We start from the raw sequence: 27,720 nt of genomic DNA, 5'->3' as shown, positions 1-27,720 counted from the left end.
GACAGTGCATTTACTAATGGGACCTGTGGACAGGGACAGTGCATTTACTAATGGGACCTGTGGACAGGGACAGTGCATTTACTAATGGGACCTGTGGACAGGGACAGTGCATTTACTAATGGGACCTGTGGACAGGGACAGTGCATTTACTAATGGGACCTGTGGACAGGGACAGTGCATTTACTAATGGGACCTGTGGACAGGGTCAGTGCATTTACTGGTGGGACCTGTGGACAGGGACAGTGCATTTACTAATGGGACCTGTGGACAGGGACAGTGCATTCACTAATGGGGCCTGTGGACAGGGACAGTGTGTTTACTAATGGGGCCTGTGGACAGGGACAGTGCATTTACTAGTGGGGCCTGTGGACAGGGACAGTGCATTTACTAGTGGGACCTGTGGACAGGGACAGTGCATTTACTAATGGGACCTGTGGACAGGGACAGTGTGTTTACAAATGGGACCTGTGGACAGGGACAGTGCATTTACTAATGGGACCTGTGGACAGGGACAGTGTGTTTACTAATGGGGCCTGTGGACAGGGACAGTGCATTTACTAATGGGACCTGTGGACAGGGACAGTGCATTTACGAATGGGACCTGTGGACAGGGACAGTGCATTTACTAGTGGGACCTGTGGACAGGGACAGTGTGTTTCCTAATGGGGCCTGTGGACAGGGACAGTGCATTTACTAGTGGGGCCTGTGGACAGGGACAGTGCATTTACTAATGGGACCTGTGGACAGGGACAGTGCATTTACTGATGGGACCTGTGGACAGGGACAGTGCATTTACTAATGGGACCTGTGGACAGGGACAGTGCATTTACTAATGGGACCTGTGGACAGGGACAGTGCATTTACTAATGGGACCTGTGGACAGGGACAGTGCATTTACTAATGGGACCTGTGGACAGGGACAGTGCATTTACGAATGGGACCTGTGGACAGGGACAGTGCATTTACTAGTGGGACCTGTGGACAGGGACAGTGCATTTACTAGTGGGACCAGTGGACAGGGACAGTGCATTTACTAATGGGACCTGTGGACAGGGACAGTGCATTTACTGGTGGGACCTGTGGACAGGGACAGTGCATTTACTAGTGGGGCCTGTGGTGGACAGGGACAGTGCATTTACTAATGGGGCCTGTGGACAGGGACAGTGCATTTACTAATGGGACCTGTGGACAGGGACAGTGCATTTACTAATGGGACCTGTGGACAGGGACAGTGCATTTACTAGTGGGGCCTGTGGTGGACAGGGACAGTGCATTTACTAATGGGGCCTGTGGACAGGGACAGTGCATTTACTAATGGGACCTGTGGACAGGGACAGTGCATTTACTAATGGGACCTGTGGACAGGGTCAGTGCATTTACTAGTGGGACCTGTGGACAGGGACAGTGCATTTACTAATGGGACCTGTGGACAGGGACAGTGCATTTACTAGTGGGGCCTGTGGACAGGGACAGTGCATTTACTAATGGGACCTGTGGACAGGGACAGTGCATTTACTAATGGGACCTGTGGACAGGGACAGTGCATTTACTAATGGGACCTGTGGACAGGGACAGTGCATTTACTAATGGGACCTGTGGACAGGGACAGTGCATTTACTCATGGGACCTGTGGACAGGGACAGTGCATTTACTAATGGGACCTGTGGACAGGGTCAGTGCATTTACTGGTGGGACCTGTGGACAGGGACAGTGCATTTACTAATGGGACCTGTGGACAGGGACAGTGCATTCACTAATGGGGCCTGTGGACAGGGACAGTGTGTTTACTAATGGGGCCTGTGGACAGGGACAGTGCATTTACTAGTGGGGCCTGTGGACAGGGACAGTGCATTTACTTGTGGGACCTGTGGACAGGGACAGTGCATTTACTAATGGGACCTGTGGACAGGGACAGTGTGTTTACAAATGGGACCTGTGGACAGGGACAGTGCATTTACTAATGGGACCTGTGGACAGGGACAGTGTGTTTGCTAATGGGGCCTGTGGACAGGGACAGTGCATTTACTAATGGGGCCTGTGGACAGGGACAGTGCATTTACTGGTGGGACCTGTGGACAGGGACAGTGCATTTACTAGTGGGGCCTGTTGTGGACAGGGACAGTGCATTTACTAATGGGGCCTGTGGACAGGGACAGTGCATTTACTAATGGGACCTGTGGACAGGGACAGTGCATTTACTAATGGGACCTGTGGACAGGGACAGTGCATTTACTAGTGGGGCCTGTGGACAGGGACAGTGCATTTACTAATGGGGCCTGTGGACAGGGACAGTGCATTTACTAATGGGACCTGTGGACAGGGACAGTGCATTTACTAATGGGACCTGTGGACAGGGACAGTGCATTTACTAGTGGGACCTGTGGACAGGGACAGTGTGTTTACTAATGGGGCCTGTGGACAGGGACAGTGCATTTACTAATGGGACCTGTGGACAGGGACAGTGCATTTACTAATGGGACCTGTGGACAGGGACAGTGCATTTACTAGTGGGACCTGTGGACAGGGACAGTGCATTTACTAGTGGGACCTGTGGACAGGGACAGTGCATTTACGAATGGGACCTGTGGACAGGGACAGTGCATTTACTAATGGGACCTGTGGACAGGGACAGTGCATTTACTAGTGGGACCTGTGGACAGGGACAGTGCATTTACTAATGGGACCTGTGGACAGGGACAGTGCATTTACTAATGGGGCCTGTGGACAGGGACAGTGCATTTACTAGTGGGGCCTGTGGACAGGGACAGTGCATTTACTAGTGGGACCTGTGGACAGGGACAGTGCATTTACGAATGGGACCTGTGGACAGGGACAGTGCATTTACTAATGGGACCTGTGGACAGGGACAGTGCATTTACTAATGGGACCTGTGGACAGGGACAGTGCATTTACTAATGGGACCTGTGGACAGGGACAGTGCATTTACTAATGGGACCTGTGGACAGGGACAGTGCATTTACTAATGGGACCTGTGGACAGGGACAGTGCATTTACTAATGGGGCCTGTGGACAGGGACAGTGCATTTACTAATGGGGCCTGTGGACAGGGACAGTGCATTTACTAATGGGGGCTGTGGACAGGGACAGTGCATTTACTAGTGGGACCTGTGGACAGGGACAGTGCATTTACTAGTGGGGCCTGTGGACAGGGACAGTGCATTTACTAATGGGACCTGTGGACAGGGACAGTGCATTTACTAATGGGGCCTGTGGACAGGGACAGTGCATTTACTAATGGGACCTGTGGACAGGGACAGTGCATTTACTGATGGGACCTGTGGACAGGGACAGTGCATTTACTAGTGGGACCTGTGGACAGGGACAGTGCATTTACGAATGGGACCTGTGGACAGGGACAGTGCATTTACTAGTGGGGCCTGTGGACAGGGACAGTGCATTTACTAGTGGGACCTGTGGACAGGGACAGTGCATTTACGAATGGGGCCTGTGGACAGGGACAGTGCATTTACTGGTGGGACCTGTGGACAGGGACAGTGCATTTACTAATGGGGCCTGTGGACAGGGACAGTGCATTTACTAATGGGACCTGTGGACAGGGACAGTGCATTTACTAGTGGGACCTGTGGACAGGGACAGTGCATTTACTAGTGGGGCCTGTGGACAGGGACAGTGCATTTACTAGTGGGGCCTGTGGAAAGGGACAGTGCATTTACTAGTGGGGCCTGTGGACAGGGACAGTGCATTTACTCATGGGACCTGTGGACAGGGAGAGTGCATTTACTAGTGGGGCCTGTGGACAGGGACAGTGCATTTACTCATGGGACCTGTGGACAGGGACAGTGCATTTACTAATGGGGCCTGTGGACAGGGACAGTGCATTTACTAATGGGGCCTGTGGACAGGGACAGTGCATTTACTAGTGGGACCTGTGGACAGGGACAGTGCATTTACTAATGGGACCTGTGGACAGGGACAGTGCATTTACTAGTGGGACCTGTGGACAGGGACAGTGCATTTACTAGTGGGGCCTGTGGACAGGGACAGTGCATTTACGAGTGGGACCTGTGGTGGACAGGGACAGTGCATTTACTAATGGGACCTGTGGACAGGGACAGTGCATTTACTAATGGGACCTGTGGACAGGGACAGTGCATTTACTAATGGGGCCTGTGGACAGGGACAGTGCATTTACTAGTGGGACCTGTGGTGGACAGGGACAGTGCATTTACTAATGGGGCCTGTGGACAGGGACAGTGCATTTACTCGTGGGACCTGTGGACAGGGACAGTGCATTTACTAATGGGACCTGTGGACAGGGACAGTGCATTTACTAATGGGACCTGTGGACAGGGACAGTGCATTTACTAGTGGGACCTGTGGTGGACAGGGACAGTGCATTTACTAATGGGGCCTGTGGACAGGGACAGTGCATTTACTAGTGGGGCCTGTGGACAGGGACAGTGCATTTACTAATGGGACCTGTGGACAGGGACAGTGCATTTACTCGTGGGGCCTGTGGACAGGGACAGTGCATTTACTAATGGGACCTGTGGACAGGGACAGTGCATTTACTAATGGGACCTGTGGACAGGGACAGTGCATTTACTAATGGGGCCTGTGGACAGGGACAGTGCATTTACTAATGGGACCTGTGGACAGGGACAGTGCATTTACTAATGGGACCTGTGGACAGGGACAGTGCATTTACTAATGGGGCCTGTGGACAGGGACAGTGCATTTACTAATGGGACCTGTGGACAGGGACAGTGCATTTACTAGTGGGACCTGTGAACAGGGACAGTGCATTTACTAATGGGACCTGTGGACAGGGACAGTGCATTTACTAATGGGACCTGTGGACAGGGACAGTGCATTTACTAATGGGACCTGTGGACAGGGACAGTGCATTTACTAGTGGGACCTGTGGACAGGGACAGTGCATTTACTAGTGGGACCTGTGGACAGGGACAGTGCATTTACTAGTGGGGCCTGTGGACAGGGACAGTGCATTTACTAGTGGGACCTGTGGACAGGGACAGTGCATTTACTGGTGGGACCTGTGGACAGGGACAGTGCATTTACTGATGGGGCCTGTGGACAGGGACAGTGCATTTACTAATGGGACCTGTGGACAGGGACAGTGCATTTACTAATGGGGCCTGTGGACAGGGACAGTGCATTTACTAATGGGACCTGTGGACAGGGACAGTGCATTTACTAGTGGGACCTGTGGACAGGGACAGTGCATTTACTAGTGGGGCCTGTGGACAGGGACAGTGCATTTACTAATGGGACCTGTGGACAGGGACAGTGCATTTACAAATGGGACCTGTGGACAGGGACAGTGCATTTACTAATGGGGCCTGTGGACAGGGACAGTGCATTTACTAGTGGGGCCTGTGGACAGGGACAGTGCATTTACTTATGGGACCTGTGGACAGGGACAGTGCATTTACTAGTGGGACCTGTGGACAGGGACAGTGCATTTACTAATGGGACCTGTGGACAGGGACAGTGCATTTACTAATGGGACCTGTGGACAGGGACAGTGCATTTACGAGTGGGACCTGTGGACAGGGACAGTGCATTTACTAATGGGACCTGTGGACAGGGACAGTGCATTTACTAGTGGGGCCTGTGGACAGGGACAGTGCATTTACTTATGGGGCCTGTGGACAGGGACAGTGCATTTACTGATGGGGCCTGTGGACAGGAACAGTGCATTTACTAATGGGGCCTGTGCACAGGGACAGTGCATTTACTTATGGGGCCTGTGGACAGGGACAGTGCATTTACTGATGGGGCCTGTGGACAGGAACAGTGCATTTACTGATGGGACCTGTGGACAGGGACAGTGCATTTACTAATGGGGCCTGTGGACAGGGACAGTGCATTTACTAATGGGACCTGTGGACAGGGACAGTGCATTTACTAGTGGGACCTGTGGACAGGGACAGTGCATTTACTAATGGGGCCTGTGCACAGGGACAGTGCATTTACTCATGGGGCCTGTGGACAGGGACAGTGCATTTACTGATGGGACCTGTGGACAGGGACAGTGCATTTACCAGTGGGACCTGTGGACAGGGACAGTGCATTTACTGGTGGGACCTGTGGACAGGGACAGTGCATTTACTAGTGTGACCTGTGGACAGGGACAGTGCATTTACTAATGGGACCTGTGGACAGGGACAGTGCATTTACTAATGGGACCTGTGGACAGGGACAGTGCATTTACTAATGGGGCCTGTGGACAGGGACAGTGCATTTACTCGTGGGACCTGTGGACAGGGACAGTGCATTTACTAATGGGGCCTGTGGACAGGGACAGTGCATTTACTAATGGGACCTGTGGACAGGGACAGTGCATTTACTAATGGGACCTGTGGACAGGGACAGTGCATTTACGAATGGGGCCTGTGGACAGGGACAGTGCATTTACTAATGGGGCCTGTGGACAGGGACAGTGCATTTACTAGTGGGGCCTGTGGACAGGGACAGTGCATTTACTAATGGGACCTGTGGACAGGGACAGTGCATTTACGAGTGGGACCTGTGGACAGGGACAGCGCATTTACTAATGGGGCCGGTGGACAGGGACAGAGCATTTACTAATGGGGCCTGTGGACAGGGACAGTGCATTTACTAGTGGGACCTGTGGACAGGGACAGTGCATTTACTAGTGGGACCTGTGGACAGGGACAGTGCATTTACTAGTGGGACCTGTGGACAGGGACAGTGCATTTACTAATGGGACCTGTGGACAGGGACAGTGCATTTACTAGTGGGACCTGTGGACAGGGACAGTGCATTTACTAGTGGGACCTGTGGACAGGGACAGTGCATTTACTAGTGGGACCTGTGGACAGGGACAGTGTGTTTACTAATGGGGCCTGTGGACAGGGACAGTGCATTTACTAATGGGACCTGTGGACAGGGACAGTGCATTTACTAATGGGGCCTGTGGACAGGGACAGTGCATTTACTAGTGGGACCTGTGGACAGGGACAGTGCATTTACTAATGGGGCCTGTGGACAGAGACAGTGCATTTACTCGTGGGGCCTGTGGACAGGGACAGTGCATTTACTAGTGGGACCTGTGGACAGGGACAGTGCATTTACTAATGGGGCCTGTGGACAGAGACAGTGCATTTACTCGTGGGGCCTGTGGACAGGGACAGTGCATTTACTAATGGGGCCTGTGGACAGGGACAGTGCATTTACTAATGGGACCTGTGGACAGGGACAGTGTGTTTACTAATGGGACCTGTGGACAGGGACAGTGCATTTACGAATGGGACCTGTGGACAGGGACAGTGCATTTACAAGTGGGACCTGTGGACAGGGACAGTGCATTTACTAATGGGGCCTGTGGACAGGGACAGTGCATTTACTAATGGGGCCTGTGGACAGAGACAGTGCATTTACTAGTGGGGCCTGTGGACAGGGACAGTGCATTTACTAATGGGGCCTGTGGACAGGGACAGTGCATTTACCAATGGGGCCTGTGGACAGGGATAGTGCATTTACTAATGGGACCTGTGGACAGGGACAGTGCATTTACTAATGGGGCCTGTGGACAGGGACAGTGCATTTACTAGTGGGACCTGTGGACAGGGACAGTGCATTTACTAATGGGGCCTGTGGACAGAGACAGTGCATTTACTCGTGGGGCCTGTGGACAGGGACAGTGCATTTACTAGTGGGGCCTGTGGACAGAGACAGTGCATTTACTCGTGGGGCCTGTGGACAGGGACAGTGCATTTACTAATGGGGCCTGTGGACAGGGACAGTGCATTTACTAATGGGACCTGTGGACAGGGACAGTGCATTTACTAATGGGACCTGTGGACAGGGACAGTGCATTTACTAATGGGACCTGTGGACAGGGACAGTGCATTTACTAATGGGACCTGTGGACAGGGACAGTGCATTTACTAATGGGGCCTGTGGACAGGGACAGTGCATTTACTAATGGGACCTGTGGACAGGGACAGTGCATTTACTAATGGGACCTGTGGACAGGGACAGTGCATTTACTAATGGGGCCTGTGGACAGGGACAGTGCATTTACTAATGGGACCTGTGGACAGGGACAGTGCATTTACTAATGGGACCTGTGGACAGGGACAGTGCATTTACTAATGGGACCTGTGGACAGAGACAGTGCATTTACTAATGGGGCCTGTGGACAGGGACAGTGCATTTACTAATGGGACCTGTGGACAGGGACAGTGCATTTACTAATGGGACCTGTGGACAGGGACAGTTCATTTACTAGTGGGACCTGTGGACAGGGACAGTGCATTTACTAATGGGACCTGTGGACAGGGACAGTGCATTTACTAATGGGACCTGTGGACAGGGACAGTGCATTTACGAGTGGGACCTGTGGACAGAGACAGTGCATTTACTAATGGGGCCTGTGGACAGGGACAGTGCATTTACTAATGGGGCCTGTGGACAGGGACAGTGCATTTACGAGTGGGACCTGTGGACAGGGACAGTGTGTTTACTAATGGGGCCTGTGGACAGGGACAGTGCATTTACTAGTGGGACCTGTGGACAGGGACAGTGCATTTACGAGTGGGACCTGTGGACAGAGACAGTGCATTTACGAATGGGGCCTGTGGACAGGGACAGTGCATTTACTAGTGGGACCTGTGGACAGGGACAGTGTGTTTACTAATGGGGCCTGTGGACAGGGACAGTGCATTTACTAGTGGGACCTGTGGACAGGGACAGTGCATTTACTAGTGGGACCTGTGGACAGGGACAGTGCATTTACTAATGGGGCCTGTGGACAGGGACAGTGCATTTACTAATGGGACCTGTGGACAGGGACAGTGCATTTACTAATGGGACCTGTGGACAGGGACAGTGCATTTACTAATGGGGCCTGTGGACAGGGACAGTGCATTTACTAATGGGGCCTGTGGACAGGGACAGTGCATTTACTAATGGGGCCTGTGGACAGGGACAGTGCATTTACGAGTGGGACCTGTGGACAGAGACAGTGCATTTACTAATGGGGCCTGTGGACAGGGACAGTGCATTTACTAATGGGACCTGTGGACAGGGACAGTGCATTTACTAATGGGGCCTGTGGACAGGGACAGTGCATTTACTAATGGGGCCTGTGGACAGGGACAGTGTGTTTACTAATGGGACCTGTGGACAGGGACAGTGCATTTACTAATGGGACCTGTGGACAGGGACAGTGCATTTACTAGTGGGACCTGTGGACAGAGACAGTGCATTTACTAATGGGACCTGTGGTGGACAGGGACAGTGCATTTACTAGTGGGACCTGTGGACAGAGACAGTGCATTTACTAATGGGACCTGTGGACAGGGACAGTGCATTTACTAATGGGGCCTGTGGTGGACAGGGACAGTGCATTTACTAATGGGACCTGTGGACAGGGACATTGCATTTACTAATGGGGCCTTTGGACAGGGACAGTGCATTTACCAATGGGACCTGTGGACAGGGACAGTGCATTTACTTGTGGGGCCTGTGGAAAGGGACAGTGCATTTACTAATGGGACCTGTGGACAGGGACAGTGCATTTACTAATGGGACCTGTGGACAGGGACAGTGTGTTTACTAATGGGGCCTGTGGACAGGGACAGTGCATTTACTAGTGGGTCTGTGGACAGGGACAGTGCATTTACTAGTGGGGCCTGTGGACAGGGACAGTGCATTTACGAGTGGGACCTGTGGACAGGGACAGTGCATTTACTAATGGGACCTGTGGACAGGGACAGTGCATTTACTGATGGGACCTGTGGACAGGGACAGTGCATTTACTAATGGGACCTGTGGACAGGGACAGTGCATTTACTAATGGGACCTGTGGACAGGGACAGTGCATTTACTAGTGGGACCTGTGGACAGGGACAGTGCATTTACTAGTGGGACCTGTGGACAGGGACAGTGCATTTACTAGTGGGGCCTGTGGACAGGGACAGTGCATTTACTAGTGGGACCTGTGGACAGGGACAGTGCATTTACTAATGGGGCCTGTGGACAGGGACAGTGCATTTACTAATGGGGCCTGTGGACAGGGACAGTGCATTTACTAATGGGACCTGTGGACAGGGACAGTGCATTTACTAATGGGGCCTGTGGACAGGGACAGTGCATTTACTAATGGGACCTGTGGACAGGGACAGTGCATTTACTAATGGGGCCTGTGGACAGGGACAGTGCATTTACTAGTGGGGCCTGTGGACAGGGACAGTGCATTTACTAGTGGGACCTGTGGACAGGGACAGTGCATTTACTAATGGGACCTGTGGACAGGGACAGTGCATTTACTAATGGGACCTGTGGACAGGGACAGTGCATTTACTAATGGGGCCTGTGGACAGGGACAGTGCATTTACTAATGGGACCTGTGGACAGGGACAGTGCATTTACTCGTGGGACCTGTGGACAGGGACAGTGCATTTACTAATGGGGCCTGTGGACAGGGACAGTGCATTTACTAGTGGGGCCTGTGGACAGGGACAGTGCATTTACTCGTGGGACCTGTGGACAGGGACAGTGCATTTACTAATGGGGCCTGTGGACAGGGACAGTTCATTTACCAATGGGACCTGTGGACAGGGACAGTGCATTTACTAGTGGGACCTGTGGACAGGGACAGTGCATTTACTAGTGGGGCCTGTGGACAGGGACAGTGCATTTACCAATGGGACCTGTGGACAGGGACAGTGCATTTACCAATGGGACCTGTGGACAGGGACAGTGCATTTACTAATGGGACCTGTGGACAGGGACAGTGCATTTACGAATGGGACCTGTGGACAGGGACAGTGCATTTACTAATGGGACCTGTGGACAGGGACAGTGCATTTACTAGTGGGGCCTGTGGACAGGGACAGTGCATTTACCAATGGGACCTGTGGACAGGGACAGTGCATTTACCAATGGGACCTGTGGACAGGGACAGTGCATTTACTAATGGGACCTGTGGACAGGGACAGTGCATTTACTAATGGGACCTGTGGACAGGGACAGTGCATTTACTAGTGGGACCTGTGGACAGGGACAGTGCATTTACTAGTGGGACCTGTGGACAGGGACAGTGCATTTACTAATGGGACCTGTGGACAGGGACAGTGCATTTACTCATGGGACCTGTGGACAGGGAGAGTGCATTTACTAGTGGGGCCTGTGGACAGGGACAGTGCATTTACTCATGGGACCTGTGGACAGGGACAGTGCATTTACTAATGGGGCCTGTGGACAGGGACAGTGCATTTACTAATGGGGCCTGTGGACAGGGACAGTGCATTTACTAGTGGGACCTGTGGACAGGGACAGTGCATTTACTAATGGGACCTGTGGACAGGGACAGTGCATTTACTAGTGGGACCTGTGGACAGGGACAGTGCATTTACTAGTGGGGCCTGTGGACAGGGACAGTGCATTTACGAGTGGGACCTGTGGTGGACAGGGACAGTGCATTTACTAATGGGACCTGTGGACAGGGACAGTGCATTTACTAATGGGACCTGTGGACAGGGACAGTGCATTTACTAATGGGGCCTGTGGACAGGGACAGTGCATTTACTAGTGGGACCTGTGGTGGACAGGGACAGTGCATTTACTAATGGGGCCTGTGGACAGGGACAGTGCATTTACTCGTGGGACCTGTGGACAGGGACAGTGCATTTACTAATGGGACCTGTGGACAGGGACAGTGCATTTACTAATGGGACCTGTGGACAGGGACAGTGCATTTACTAGTGGGACCTGTGGTGGACAGGGACAGTGCATTTACTAATGGGGCCTGTGGACAGGGACAGTGCATTTACTAGTGGGGCCTGTGGACAGGGACAGTGCATTTACTAATGGGACCTGTGGACAGGGACAGTGCATTTACTCGTGGGGCCTGTGGACAGGGACAGTGCATTTACTAATGGGACCTGTGGACAGGGACAGTGCATTTACTAATGGGACCTGTGGACAGGGACAGTGCATTTACTAATGGGGCCTGTGGACAGGGAGAGTGCATTTACTAATGGGACCTGTGGACAGGGACAGTGCATTTACTAGTGGGACCTGTGAACAGGGACAGTGCATTTACTAATGGGACCTGTGGACAGGGACAGTGCATTTACTAATGGGACCTGTGGACAGGGACAGTGCATTTACTAATGGGACCTGTGGACAGGGACAGTGCATTTACTAGTGGGACCTGTGGACAGGGACAGTGCATTTACTAGTGGGACCTGTGGACAGGGACAGTGCATTTACTAGTGGGGCCTGTGGACAGGGACAGTGCATTTACTAGTGGGACCTGTGGACAGGGACAGTGCATTTACTGGTGGGACCTGTGGACAGGGACAGTGCATTTACTGATGGGGCCTGTGGACAGGGACAGTGCATTTACTAATGGGACCTGTGGACAGGGACAGTGCATTTACTAATGGGGCCTGTGGACAGGGACAGTGCATTTACTAATGGGACCTGTGGACAGGGACAGTGCATTTACTAGTGGGACCTGTGGACAGGGACAGTGCATTTACTAGTGGGGCCTGTGGACAGGGACAGTGCATTTACTAATGGGACCTGTGGACAGGGACAGTGCATTTACAAATGGGACCTGTGGACAGGGACAGTGCATTTACTAATGGGGCCTGTGGACAGGGACAGTGCATTTACTAGTGGGGCCTGTGGACAGGGACAGTGCATTTACTTATGGGACCTGTGGACAGGGACAGTGCATTTACTAGTGGGACCTGTGGACAGGGACAGTGCATTTACTAATGGGACCTGTGGACAGGGACAGTGCATTTACTAATGGGACCTGTGGACAGGGACAGTGCATTTACGAGTGGGACCTGTGGACAGGGACAGTGCATTTACTAATGGGACCTGTGGACAGGGACAGTGCATTTACTAGTGGGGCCTGTGGACAGGGACAGTGCATTTACTTATGGGGCCTGTGGACAGGGACAGTGCATTTACTGATGGGGCCTGTGGACAGGAACAGTGCATTTACTAATGGGGCCTGTGCACAGGGACAGTGCATTTACTTATGGGGCCTGTGGACAGGGACAGTGCATTTACTGATGGGGCCTGTGGACAGGAACAGTGCATTTACTGATGGGACCTGTGGACAGGGACAGTGCATTTACTAATGGGGCCTGTGGACAGGGACAGTGCATTTACTAATGGGACCTGTGGACAGGGACAGTGCATTTACTAGTGGGACCTGTGGACAGGGACAGTGCATTTACTAATGGGGCCTGTGCACAGGGACAGTGCATTTACTCATGGGGCCTGTGGACAGGGACAGTGCATTTACTGATGGGACCTGTGGACAGGGACAGTGCATTTACCAGTGGGACCTGTGGACAGGGACAGTGCATTTACTGGTGGGACCTGTGGACAGGGACAGTGCATTTACTAGTGTGACCTGTGGACAGGGACAGTGCATTTACTAATGGGACCTGTGGACAGGGACAGTGCATTTACTAATGGGACCTGTGGACAGGGACAGTGCATTTACTAATGGGGCCTGTGGACAGGGACAGTGCATTTACTCGTGGGACCTGTGGACAGGGACAGTGCATTTACTAATGGGGCCTGTGGACAGGGACAGTGCATTTACTAATGGGACCTGTGGACAGGGACAGTGCATTTACTAATGGGACCTGTGGACAGGGACAGTGCATTTACGAATGGGGCCTGTGGACAGGGACAGTGCATTTACTAATGGGGCCTGTGGACAGGGACAGTGCATTTACTAGTGGGGCCTGTGGACAGGGACAGTGCATTTACTAATGGGACCTGTGGACAGGGACAGTGCATTTACGAGTGGGACCTGTGGACAGGGACAGCGCATTTACTAATGGGGCCGGTGGACAGGGACAGAGCATTTACTAATGGGGCCTGTGGACAGGGACAGTGCATTTACTAGTGGGACCTGTGGACAGGGACAGTGCATTTACTAGTGGGACCTGTGGACAGGGACAGTGCATTTACTAGTGGGACCTGTGGACAGGGACAGTGCATTTACTAATGGGACCTGTGGACAGGGACAGTGCATTTACTAGTGGGACCTGTGGACAGGGACAGTGCATTTACTAGTGGGACCTGTGGACAGGGACAGTGCATTTACTAGTGGGACCTGTGGACAGGGACAGTGTGTTTACTAATGGGGCCTGTGGACAGGGACAGTGCATTTACTAATGGGACCTGTGGACAGGGACAGTGCATTTACGAATGGGACCTGTGGACAGGGACAGTGCATTTACAAGTGGGACCTGTGGACAGGGACAGTGCATTTACTAATGGGGCCTGTGGACAGGGACAGTGCATTTACTAGTGGGGCCTGTGGACAGGGACAGTGCATTTACTAATGGGGCCTGTGGACAGGGACAGTGCATTTACCAATGGGGCCTGTGGACAGGGACAGTGCATTTACTAATGGGACCTGTGGACAGGGACAGTGCATTTACTAATGGGGCCTGTGGACAGGGACAGTGCATTTACTAGTGGGACCTGTGGACAGGGACAGTGCATTTACTAATGGGGCCTGTGGACAGAGACAGTGCATTTACTCGTGGGGCCTGTGGACAGGGACAGTGCATTTACTAGTGGGGCCTGTGGACAGAGACAGTGCATTTACTCGTGGGGCCTGTGGACAGGGACAGTGCATTTACTAATGGGGCCTGTGGACAGGGACAGTGCATTTACTAATGGGACCTGTGGACAGGGACAGTGCATTTACTAATGGGACCTGTGGACAGGGACAGTGCATTTACTAATGGGACCTGTGGACAGGGACAGTGCATTTACTAATGGGACCTGTGGACAGGGACAGTGCATTTACTAATGGGGCCTGTGGACAGGGACAGTGCATTTACTAATGGGACCTGTGGACAGGGACAGTGCATTTACTAATGGGACCTGTGGACAGGGACAGTGCATTTACTAATGGGGCCTGTGGACAGGGACAGTGCATTTACTAATGGGACCTGTGGACAGGGACAGTGCATTTACTAATGGGACCTGTGGACAGGGACAGTGCATTTACTAATGGGACCTGTGGACAGAGACAGTGCATTTACTAATGGGGCCTGTGGACAGGGACAGTGCATTTACTAATGGGACCTGTGGACAGGGACAGTGCATTTACTAATGGGACCTGTGGACAGGGACAGTTCATTTACTAGTGGGACCTGTGGACAGGGACAGTGCATTTACTAATGGGACCTGTGGACAGGGACAGTGCATTTACTAATGGGACCTGTGGACAGGGACAGTGCATTTACGAGTGGGACCTGTGGACAGAGACAGTGCATTTACTAATGGGGCCTGTGGACAGGGACAGTGCATTTACTAATGGGGCCTGTGGACAGGGACAGTGCATTTACGAGTGGGACCTGTGGACAGGGACAGTGTGTTTACTAATGGGGCCTGTGGACAGGGACAGTGCATTTACTAGTGGGACCTGTGGACAGGGACAGTGCATTTACGAGTGGGACCTGTGGACAGAGACAGTGCATTTACGAATGGGGCCTGTGGACAGGGACAGTGCATTTACTAGTGGGACCTGTGGACAGGGACAGTGTGTTTACTAATGGGGCCTGTGGACAGGGACAGTGCATTTACTAGTGGGACCTGTGGACAGGGACAGTGCATTTACTAGTGGGACCTGTGGACAGGGACAGTGCATTTACTAATGGGGCCTGTGGACAGGGACAGTGCATTTACTAATGGGACCTGTGGACAGGGACAGTGCATTCACTAATGGGACCTGTGGACAGGGACAGTGCATTTACTAATGGGGCCTGTGGACAGGGACAGTGCATTTACGAGTGGGACCTGTGGACAGAGACAGTGCATTTACTAATGGGGCCTGTGGACAGGGACAGTGCATTTACTAATGGGACCTGTGGACAGGGACAGTGCATTTACTAATGGGGCCTGTGGACAGGGACAGTGCATTTACTAATGGGGCCTGTGGACAGGGACAGTGTGTTTACTAATGGGACCTGTGGACAGGGACAGTGCATTTACTAATGGGACCTGTGGACAGGGACAGTGCATTTACTAGTGGGACCTGTGGACAGAGACAGTGCATTTACTAATGGGACCTGTGGTGGACAGGGACAGTGCATTTACTAGTGGGACCTGTGGACAGAGACAGTGCATTTACTAATGGGACCTGTGGTGGACAGGGACAGTGCATTTACTAGTGGGACCTGTGGACAGAGACAGTGCATTTACTAATGGGACCTGTGGACAGGGACAGTGCATTTACTAGTGGGGCCTGTGGACAGGGACAGTGCATTTACTAATGGGGCCTGTGGTGGACAGGGACAGTGCATTTACGAATGGGACCTGTGGACAGGGACAGTGCATTTACTAATGGGACCTGTGGACAGGGACAGTGCATTTACTCGTGGGACCTGTGGACAGGGACAGTGCATTTACTAGTGGGACCTGTGGACAGAGACAGTGCATTTACTAATGGGACCTGTGGTGGACAGGGACAGTGCATTTACTAGTGGGACCTGTGGACAGAGACAGTGCATTTACTAATGGGACCTGTGGACAGGGACAGTGCATTTACTAATGGGGCCTGTGGTGGACAGGGACAGTGCATTTACTAATGGGACCTGTGGACAGGGACATTGCATTTACTAATGGGGCCTTTGGACAGGGACAGTGCATTTACCAATGGGACCTGTGGACAGGGACAGTGCATTTACTTGTGGGGCCTGTGGAAAGGGACAGTGCATTTACTAATGGGACCTGTGGACAGGGACAGTGCATTTACTAATGGGACCTGTGGACAGGGACAGTGTGTTTACTAATGGGGCCTGTGGACAGGGACAGTGCATTTACTAGTGGGGCCTGTGGACAGGGACAGTGCATTTACTAGTGGGGCCTGTGGACAGGGACAGTGCATTTACGAGTGGGACCTGTGGACAGGGACAGTGCATTTACTAATGGGACCTGTGGACAGGGACAGTGCATTTACTGATGGGACCTGTGGACAGGGACAGTGCATTTACTAATGGGACCTGTGGACAGGGACAGTGCATTTACTAATGGGACCTGTGGACAGGGACAGTGCATTTACTAGTGGGACCTGTGGACAGGGACAGTGCATTTACTAGTGGGACCTGTGGACAGGGACAGTGCATTTACTAGTGGGGCCTGTGGACAGGGACAGTGCATTTACTAGTGGGACCTGTGGACAGGGACAGTGCATTTACTAATGGGGCCTGTGGACAGGGACAGTGCATTTACTAATGGGGCCTGTGGACAGGGACAGTGCATTTACTAATGGGACCTGTGGACAGGGACAGTGCATTTACTAATGGGGCCTGTGGACAGGGACAGTGCATTTACTAATGGGACCTGTGGACAGGGACAGTGCATTTACTAATGGGGCCTGTGGACAGGGACAGTGCATTTACTAGTGGGGCCTGTGGACAGGGACAGTGCATTTACTAGTGGGACCTGTGGACAGGGACAGTGCATTTACTAATGGGACCTGTGGACAGGGACAGTGCATTTACTAATGGGACCTGTGGACAGGGACAGTGCATTTACTAATGGGGCCTGTGGACAGGGACAGTGCATTTACTAATGGGACCTGTGGACAGGGACAGTGCATTTACTCGTGGGACCTGTGGACAGGGACAGTGCATTTACTAATGGGGCCTGTGGACAGGGACAGTGCATTTACTAGTGGGGCCTGTGGACAGGGACAGTGCATTTACTCGTGGGACCTGTGGACAGGGACAGTGCATTTACTAATGGGGCCTGTGGACAGGGACAGTTCATTTACCAATGGGACCTGTGGACAGGGACAGTGCATTTACTAGTGGGACCTGTGGACAGGGACAGTGCATTTACTAGTGGGGCCTGTGGACAGGGACAGTGCATTTACCAATGGGACCTGTGGACAGGGACAGTGCATTTACCAATGGGACCTGTGGACAGGGACAGTGCATTTACTAATGGGACCTGTGGACAGGGACAGTGCATTTACGAATGGGACCTGTGGACAGGGACAGTGCATTTACTAATGGGACCTGTGGACAGGGACAGTGCATTTACTAGTGGGGCCTGTGGACAGGGACAGTGCATTTACCAATGGGACCTGTGGACAGGGACAGTGCATTTACCAATGGGACCTGTGGACAGGGACAGTGCATTTACTAATGGGACCTGTGGACAGGGACAGTGCATTTACTAATGGGACCTGTGGACAGGGACAGTGCATTTACTAGTGGGACCTGTGGACAGGGACAGTGCATTTACTAGTGGGACCTGTGGACAGGGACAGTGCATTTACTAATGGGACCTGTGGACAGGGACAGTGCATTTACTAATGGGACCTGTGGACAGGGACAGTGCATTTACTAGTGGGACCTGTGGACAGGGACAGTGCATTTACGAATGGGGCCTGTGGACAGGGACAGTGCATTTACTAGTGGGACCTGTGGACAGGGACAGTGCATTTACTAATGGGGCCTGTGGACAGGGACAGTGCATTTACTGGTGGGGCCTGTGGACAGGGACAGTGCATTTACTAGTGGGACCTGTGGACAGGGACAGTGCATTTACTAATGGGACCTGTGGACAGGGACAGTGCATTTACTAATGGGGCCTGTGGACAGGGACAGTGCATTTACTAGTGGGACCTGTGGACAGGGACAGTGCATTTGCTAATGGGGTCTGTGGACAGGGACAGTGCATTTACTAATGGGGCCTGTGGACAGGGACAGTGCATTTACTAATGGGGCCTGTGGACAGGGACAGTGCATTTACTCGTGGGACCTGTGGACAGGGACAGTGCATTTACTAATGGGACCTGTGGACAGGGACAGTGCATTTACTAATGGGACCTGTGGTCAGGGACAGTGCATTTACTAATGGGACCTGTGGACAGGGACAGTGCATTTACTGATGGGACCTGTGGACAGGGACAGTGCATTTACTAATGGGGCCTGTGGACAGGGACAGTGCATTTACTAATGGGACATGTGGACAGGGACAGTGCATTTACTAGTAGGGCCTGTGGACAGGGACAGTGCATTTACTAATGGGACCTGTGGACAGGGACAGTGCATTTACTAATGGGGCCTGTGGACAGGGACAGTGCATTTACTGGTGGGGCCTGTGGACAGGGACAGTGCATTTCCTAGTGGGGCCTGTGGACAGGGACAGTGCATTTACTAATGGGACCTGTGGACAGGGACAGTGCATTTACAAATGGGACCTGTGGTGGACAGGGACAGTGCATTTACTAATGGGACCTGTGGTGGACAGGGACAGTGCATTTACTAGTGGGGCCTGTGGACAGGGACAGTGCATTTACCAATGGGACCTGTGGACAGGGACAGTGCATTTACTAATGGGACCTTTGGACAGGGACAGTGCGTTTACTAATGGGACCTGTGGACAGGGACAGTGCATTTACTAATGGGGCCTGTGGACAGGGACAGTGCATTTACTAATGGGACCTGTGGACAGGGACAGTGCATTTACTAATGGGGCCTGTGGACAGGGACAGTGCATTTACTAATGGGACCTGTGGACAGGGACAGTGCATTTACTAATGGGGCCTGTGGACAGGGACAGTGCATTTACTAATGGGACCTGTGGACAGGGACAGTGCATTTACTGATGGGGCCTGTGGACAGGGACAGTGCATTTACTAGTGGGACCTGTGGACAGGGACAGTGCATTTACTAATGGGACCTGTGGACAGGGACAGTGCATTTACTAATGGGACCTGTGGACAGGGACAGTGCATTTACTAATGGGACCTGTGGACAGGGACAGTGCATTTACTAGTGGGGCCTGTGGACAGGGACAGTGCATTTACTAATGGGACCTGTGGACAGGGACAGTGCATTTACTAATGGGGCCTGTGGACAGGGACAGTGCATTTACTAATGGGACCTGTGGACAGGGACAGTGCATTTACGAATGGGACCTGTGGACAGGGACAGTGCATTTACTAATGGGACCTGTGGACAGGGACAGTGCATTTACTAATGGGGCCTGTGGACAGGGACAGTGCATTTACGAATGGGGCCTGTGGACAGGGACAGTGCATTTACTAATGGGACCTGTGGACAGGGACAGTGCATTTACTAGTGGGACCTGTGGACAGGGACAGCGCATTTACTAGTGGGGCCTGTGGACAGGGACAGTGCATTTACTAGTGGGGCCTGTGGACAGGGACAGTGCATTTACTAATGGGGCCTGTGGACAGGGACAGTGCATTTACTAATGGGACCTGTGGACAGGGACAGTGCATTTACTAATGGGACCTGTGGTGGACAGGGACAGTGCATTTACTGATGGGACCTGTGGACAGGGACAGTGCATTTACTAATGGGACCTGTGGACAGGGACAGTGCATTTACTAATGGGGCCTGTGGACAGGGACAGTGCATTTACTAGTGGGACCTGTGGACAGGGACAGTGCATTTACTAATGGGACCTGTGGACAGGGACAGTGCATTTACTAGTGGGGCCTGTGGACAGGGACAGTGCATTTACTAATGGGGCCTGTGGACAGGGACAGTGCATTTACTAGTGGGACCTGTGGACAGGGACAGTGCATTTACTAATGGGGCCTGTGGACAGGGACAGTGCATTTACTAGTGGGGCCTGTGGACAGGGACAGTGCATTTACTAGTGGGACCTGTGGACAGGGACAGTGCATTTACTAATGGGGCCTGTGGACAGGGACAGTGCATTTACTCATGGGACCTGTGGACAGGGACAGTGCATTTACTAGTGGGACCTGTGGACAGGGACAGTGCATTTACTAATGGGGCCTGTGGACAGGGACAGTGCATTTACTAATGGGACCTGTGGACAGGGACAGTGCATTTACTAGTGGGACCTGTGGACAGGGACAGTGCATTTACTAGTGGGGCCTGTGGACAGGGACAGTGCATTTACTAATGGGACCTGTGGACAGGGACAGTGCATTTACTAGTGGGGCCTGTGGACAGGGACAGTGCATTTACTAGTGGGACCTGTGGTGGACAGGGACAGTGCATTTACAAGTGGGGCCTGTGGACAGGGACAGTGCATTTACTAGTGGGACCTGTGGACAGGGACAGTGCATTTACTAATGGGACCTGTGGACAGGGACAGTGCATTTACTAATGGGACCTGTGGACAGGGACAGTGCATTTACTAATGGGGCCTGTGGACAGGGACAGTGCATTTACTAATGGGACCTGTGGACAGGGACAGTGCATTTACTAATGGGGCCTGTGGACAGGGACAGTGCATTTACTAATGGGACCTGTGGACAGGGACAGTGCATTTACTAATGGGGCCTGTGGACAGGGACAGTGCATTTACTAGTGGGACCTGTGGACAGGGACAGTGCATTTGCTGGTGGGACCTGTGGTGGACAGGGACAGTGCATTTACTAATGGGACCTGTGGACAGGGACAGTGCATTTACTAATGGGACCTGTGGACAGGGACAGTGCATTTACTAATGGGACCTGTGGACAGGGACAGTGAATTTACTAATGGGGCCTGTGGACAGGGACAGTGTGTTTACTGGTGGGACCTGTGGACAGGGACAGTGCATTTACTAATGGGACCTGTGGACAGGGACAGTGCATTTACTAATGGGACCTGTGGACAGGGACAGTGTGTTTCCTGGTGGGACCTATGGACAGGGACAGTGCATTTACTCATGGGACCTGTGGACAGGGACAGTGTGTTTACTGGTGGGACCTGTGGACAGGGACAGTGCATTTACTAATGGGACCTGTGGACAGGGACAGTGCGTTTACTAATGGGGCCTGTGGACAGGGACAGTGCATTTACTAATGGGACCTGTGGACAGGGACAGTGCATTTACTAATGGGGCCTGTGGACAGGGACAGTGCATTTACTGGTGGGACCTGTGGACCGGGACAGTGCATTTACGAGTGGGAGCTGTGGACAGGGACAGTGCATTTACTAGTGGGGCCTGTGGACAGGGACAGTGCATTTACTAGTGGGACCTGTGGACAGGGACAGTGCATTTACTGGTGGGGCCTGTGGACAGGGACAGTGCATTTACTAATGGGACCTGTGGACAGGGACAGTGCATTTACTAATGGGACCTGTGGACAGGGACAGTGCATTTACTAATGGGGCCTGTGGACAGGGACAGTGCATTTACTAATGGGACCTGTGGACAGGGACAGTGCATTTACTAATGGGGCCTGTGGACAGGGACAGTGCATTTACTAATGGGACCTGTGGACAGGGACAGTGCATTTACTAGTGGGGCCTGTGGACAGGGACAGTGCATTTACTAGTGGGACCTGTGGACAGGGACAGTGCATTTACCAGTGGGGCCTGTGGACAGGGACATTGCATTTACTAATGGGGTCTGTGGACAGGGACAGTGCATTTACTAATGGGGCCTGTGGACAGGGACAGTGCATTTACGAATGGGGCCTGTGGACAGGGACAGTGTGTTTACTAATGGGACCTGTGGTCAGGGACAGTGCATTTACTAATGGGACCTGTGGACAGGGACAGTGCATTTACTAATGGGACCTGTGGACAGGGACAGTGCATTTACTCATGGGACCTGTGGACAGGGACAGTGCGTTTACTAATGGGACATGTGGACAGGGACAGTGCATTTACTAGTAGGGCCTGTGGACAGGGACAGTGCATTTACTAATGGGACCTGTGGACAGGGACAGTGCATTTACTAGTGGGGCCTGTGGACAGGGACAGTGCATTTACTAATGGGACCTGTGGACAGGGACAGTGCATTTACGAATGGGACCTGTGGACAGGGACAGTGCATTTACTAATGGGACCTGTGGACAGTGTCAGTGCATTTACTAATGGGGCCTGTGGACAGGGACAGTGCATTTACTGGTGGGGCCTGTGGACAGGGACAGTGCATTTACTAGTGGGGCCTGTGGACAGGGACAGTGCATTTACTAATGGGACCTGTGGACAGGGACAGTGCATTTACTCGTGGGGCCTGTGGACAGGGACAGTGCATTTACTCGTGGGGCCTGTGGACAGGGACAGTGCATTTACGAGTGGGGCCTGTGGACAGGGACAGTGCATTTACCAATGGGACCTGTGGACAGGGACAGTGCATTTACTAATGGGACCTTTGGACAGGGACAGTGCGTTTACTAATGGGACCTGTGGACAGGGACAGTGCATTTACTAATGGGACCTGTGGACAGGGACAGTGCATTTACTAATGGGACCTGTGGACAGGGACAGTGCATTTACTAATGGGGCCTGTGGACAGGGACAGTGCATTTACTAATGGGGCCTGTGGACAGGGACAGTGCATTTACTAATGGGACCTGTGGACAGGGACAGTGCATTTACTAATGGGACCTGTGGACAGGGACAGTGCATTTACTAATGGGACCTGTGGACAGGGACAGTGCATTTACGACTGGGACCTGTGGACTGGGACAGTGCATTTACTGATGGGACCTGTGGACAGGGACAGTGCATTTACTGATGGGACCTGTGGACAGGGACAGTGCATTTACTGGTGGGGCCTGTGGACAGGGACAGTGCATTTACTAATGGGACCTGTGGACAGGGACAGTGCATTTACTGATGGGGCCTGTGGACAGGGACAGTGCATTTACTAGTGGGACCTGTGGACAGGGACAGTGCATTTACTAATGGGGCCTGTGGACAGGGACAGTGCATTTACTAATGGGACCTGTGGACAGGGACAGTGCATTTACTAATGGGACCTGTGGACAGGGACAGTGCATTTACTAGTGGGGCCTGTGGACAGGGACAGTGCATTTACTAATGGGACCTGTGGACAGGGACAGTGCATTTACTAATGGGGCCTGTGGACAGGGACAGTGCATTTACTAATGGGACCTGTGGACAGGGACAGTGCATTTACGAATGGGACCTGTGGACAGGGACAGTGCATTTCCTAATGGGACCTGTGGACAGGGACAGTGCATTTACGAGTGGGACCTGTGGACAGGGACAGTGCATTTACTAATGGGACCTGTGGACAGGGACAGTGCATTTACTAATGGGGCCTGTGGACAGGGACAGTGCATTTACTAATGGGACCTGTGGACAGGGACAGTGCATTTACGAATGGGACCTGTGGACAGGGACAGTGCATTTACTAATGGGGCCTGTGGACAGGGACAGTGCATTTACTAGTGGGACCTGTGGACAGGGACAGTGCATTTACTAATGGGGCCTGTGGACAGGGACAGTGCATTTACGAATGGGGCCTGTGGACAGGGACAGTGCATTTACTAATGGGACCTGTGGACAGGGACAGTGCATTTACTAATGGGGCCTGTGGACAGGGACAGTGCATTTACTGGTGGGACCTGTGGACCGGGACAGTGCATTTACGAGTGGGAGCTGTGGACAGGGACAGTGCATTTACTAGTGGGGCCTGTGGACAGGGACAGTGCATTTACTAGTGGGGCCTGTGGACAGGGACAGTGCATTTACTAATGGGGCCTGTGGACAGGGACAGTGCATTTACTAGTGGGGCCTGTGGACCGGGACAGTGCATTTACGAGTGGGACCTGTGGACAGGGACAGTGCATTTACTAATGGGACCTGTGGACAGGGACAGTGCATTTACTAATGGGACCTGTGGACAGGGACAGTGCATTTACTAATGGGGCCTGTGGACAGGGACAGTGCATTTACTAATGGGGCCTGTGGACAGGGACAGTGCATTTACTAATGGGACCTGTGGACAGGGACAGTGCATTTACTGGTGGGGCCTGTGGACAGGGACAGTGCATTTACTAGTGGGACCTGTGGACAGGGACAGTGCATTTACCAGTGGGGCCTGTGGACAGGGACATTGCATTTACTAATGGGGTCTGTGGACAGGGACAGTGCATTTACTAATGGGGCCTGTGGACAGGGACAGTGCATTTACTAATGGGGCCTGTGGACAGGGACAGTGTGTTTACTAATGGGACCTGTGGTCAGGGACAGTGCATTTACGAATGGGACCTGTGGACAGGGACAGTGCATTTACTAATGGGACCTGTGGACAGGGACAGTGCATTTACTCATGGGACCTGTGGACAGGGACAGTGCATTTACTAATGGGACATGTGGACAGGGACAGTGCATTTACTAGTAGGGCCTGTGGACAGGGACAGTGCATTTACTAATGGGACCTGTGGACAGGGACAGTGCATTTACTAGTGGGGCCTGTGGACAGGGACAGTGCATTTACTAATGGGACCTGTGGACAGGGACAGTGCATTTACGAATGGGACCTGTGGACAGGGACAGTGCATTTACTAATGGGACCTGTGGACAGGGACAGTGCATTTACTAATGGGGCCTGTGGACAGGGACAGTGCATTTACTGGTGGGGCCTGTGGACAGGGACAGTGCATTTACTAGTGGGGCCTGTGGACAGGGACAGTGCATTTACTAATGGGACCTGTGGACAGGGACAGTGCATTTACTAGTGGGGCCTGTGGACAGGGACAGTGCATTTACTAGTGGGGCCTGTGGACAGGGACAGTGCATTTACCAATGGGACCTGTGGACAGGGACAGTGCATTTACTAATGGGACCTTTGGACAGGGACAGTGCGTTTACTAATGGGACCTGTGGACAGGGACAGTGCATTTACTAATGGGACCTGTGGACAGGGACAGTGCATTTACTAATGGGACCTGTGGACAGGGACAGTGCATTTACTAATGGGGCCTGTGGACAGGGACAGTGCATTTACTAATGGGACCTGTGGACAGGGACAGTGCATTTACTAATGGGACCTGTGGACAGGGACAGTGCATTTACTAATGGGACCTGTGGACAGGGACAGTGCATTTACTAATGGGACCTGTGGACAGGGACAGTGCATTTACTAGTGGGGCCTGTGGACAGGGACAGTGCATTTACTAATGGGACCTGTGGACAGGGACAGTGCATTTACTAATGGGGCCTGTGGACAGGGACAGTGCATTTACTAATGGGACCTGTGGACAGGGACAGTGCATTTACGAATGGGACCTGTGGACAGGGACAGTGCATTTACTAATGGGACCTGTGGACAGGGACAGTGCATTTACTAGTGGGACCTGTGGACAGGGACAGTGCATTTACTAATGGGACCTGTGGACAGGGACAGTGCATTTACTAATGGGGCCTGTGGACAGGGACAGTGCATTTACTAATGGGACCTGTGGACAGGGACAGTGCATTTACGAATGGGACCTGTGGACAGGGACAGTGCATTTACTAATGGGGCCTGTGGACAGGGACAGTGCATTTACTAGTGGGACCTGTGGACAGGGACAGTGCATTTACTAATGGGGCCTGTGGACAGGGACAGTGCATTTACGAATGGGGCCTGTGGACAGGGACAGTGCATTTACTAATGGGACCTGTGGACAGGGACAGTGCATTTACTAATGGGGCCTGTGGACAGGGACAGTGCATTTACTGGTGGGACCTGTGGACCGGGACAGTGCATTTACGAGTGGGAGCTGTGGACAGGGACAGTGCATTTACTAGTGGGGCCTGTGGACAGGGACAGTGCATTTACTAGTGGGACCTGTGGACAGGGACAGTGCATTTACTAGTGGGGCCTGTGGACAGGGACAGTGCATTTACTAATGGGACCTGTGGACAGGGACAGTGCATTTACTAATGGGACCTGTGGACAGGGACAGTGCATTTACTAATGGGGCCTGTGGACAGGGACAGTGCATTTACTAATGGGACCTGTGGACAGGGACAGTGCATTTACTAATGGGGCCTGTGGACAGGGACAGTGCATTTACTAATGGGACCTGTGGACAGGGACAGTGCATTTACTAGTGGGGCCTGTGGACAGGGACAGTGCATTTACTAGTGGGACCTGTGGACAGGGACAGTGCATTTACCAGTGGGGCCTGTGGACAGGGACATTGCATTTACTAATGGGGTCTCTGGACAGGGACAGTGCATTTACTAATGGGGCCTGTGGACAGGGACAGTGCATTTACTAATGGGGCCTGTGGACAGGGACAGTGTGTTTACTAATGGGACCTGTGGTCAGGGACAGTGCATTTACTAATGGGACCTGTGGACAGGGACAGTGCATTTACTAATGGGACCTGTGGACAGGGACAGTGCATTTACTAATGGGGCCTGTGGACAGGGACAGTGCATTTACTGGTGGGGCCTGTGGACAGGGACAGTGCATTTACTGGTGGGGCCTGTGGACAGGGACAGTGCATTTACTAATGGGACCTGTGGACAGGGACAGTGCATTTACTGGTGGGGCCTGTGGACAGGGACAGTGCATTTACTAGTGGGGCCTGTGGACAGGGACAGTGCATTTACCAATGGGACCTGTGGACAGGGACAGTGCATTTACTAATGGGACCTTTGGACAGGGACAGTGCGTTTACTAATGGGACCTGTGGACAGGGACAGTGCATTTACTAATGGGACCTGTGGACAGGGACAGTGCATTTACTAATGGGACCTGTGGACAGGGACAGTGCATTTACTAATGGGGCCTGTGGACAGGGACAGTGCATTTACTAATGGGACCTGTGGACAGGGACAGTGCATTTACTAATGGGACCTGTGGACAGGGACAGTGCATTTACTAATGGGACCTGTGGACAGGGACAGTGCATTTACTAATGGGACCTGTGGACAGGGACAGTGCATTTACTACTGGGACCTGTGGACTGGGACAGTGCATTTACTG

The sequence above is a fragment of the Heptranchias perlo genome, unplaced genomic scaffold (genome assembly GCF_035084215.1).
Source record: "Heptranchias perlo isolate sHepPer1 unplaced genomic scaffold, sHepPer1.hap1 HAP1_SCAFFOLD_232, whole genome shotgun sequence".
NCBI lineage: Eukaryota > Metazoa > Chordata > Chondrichthyes > Hexanchiformes > Hexanchidae > Heptranchias > Heptranchias perlo.
This window is presented reverse-complemented; position numbering follows the sequence as displayed.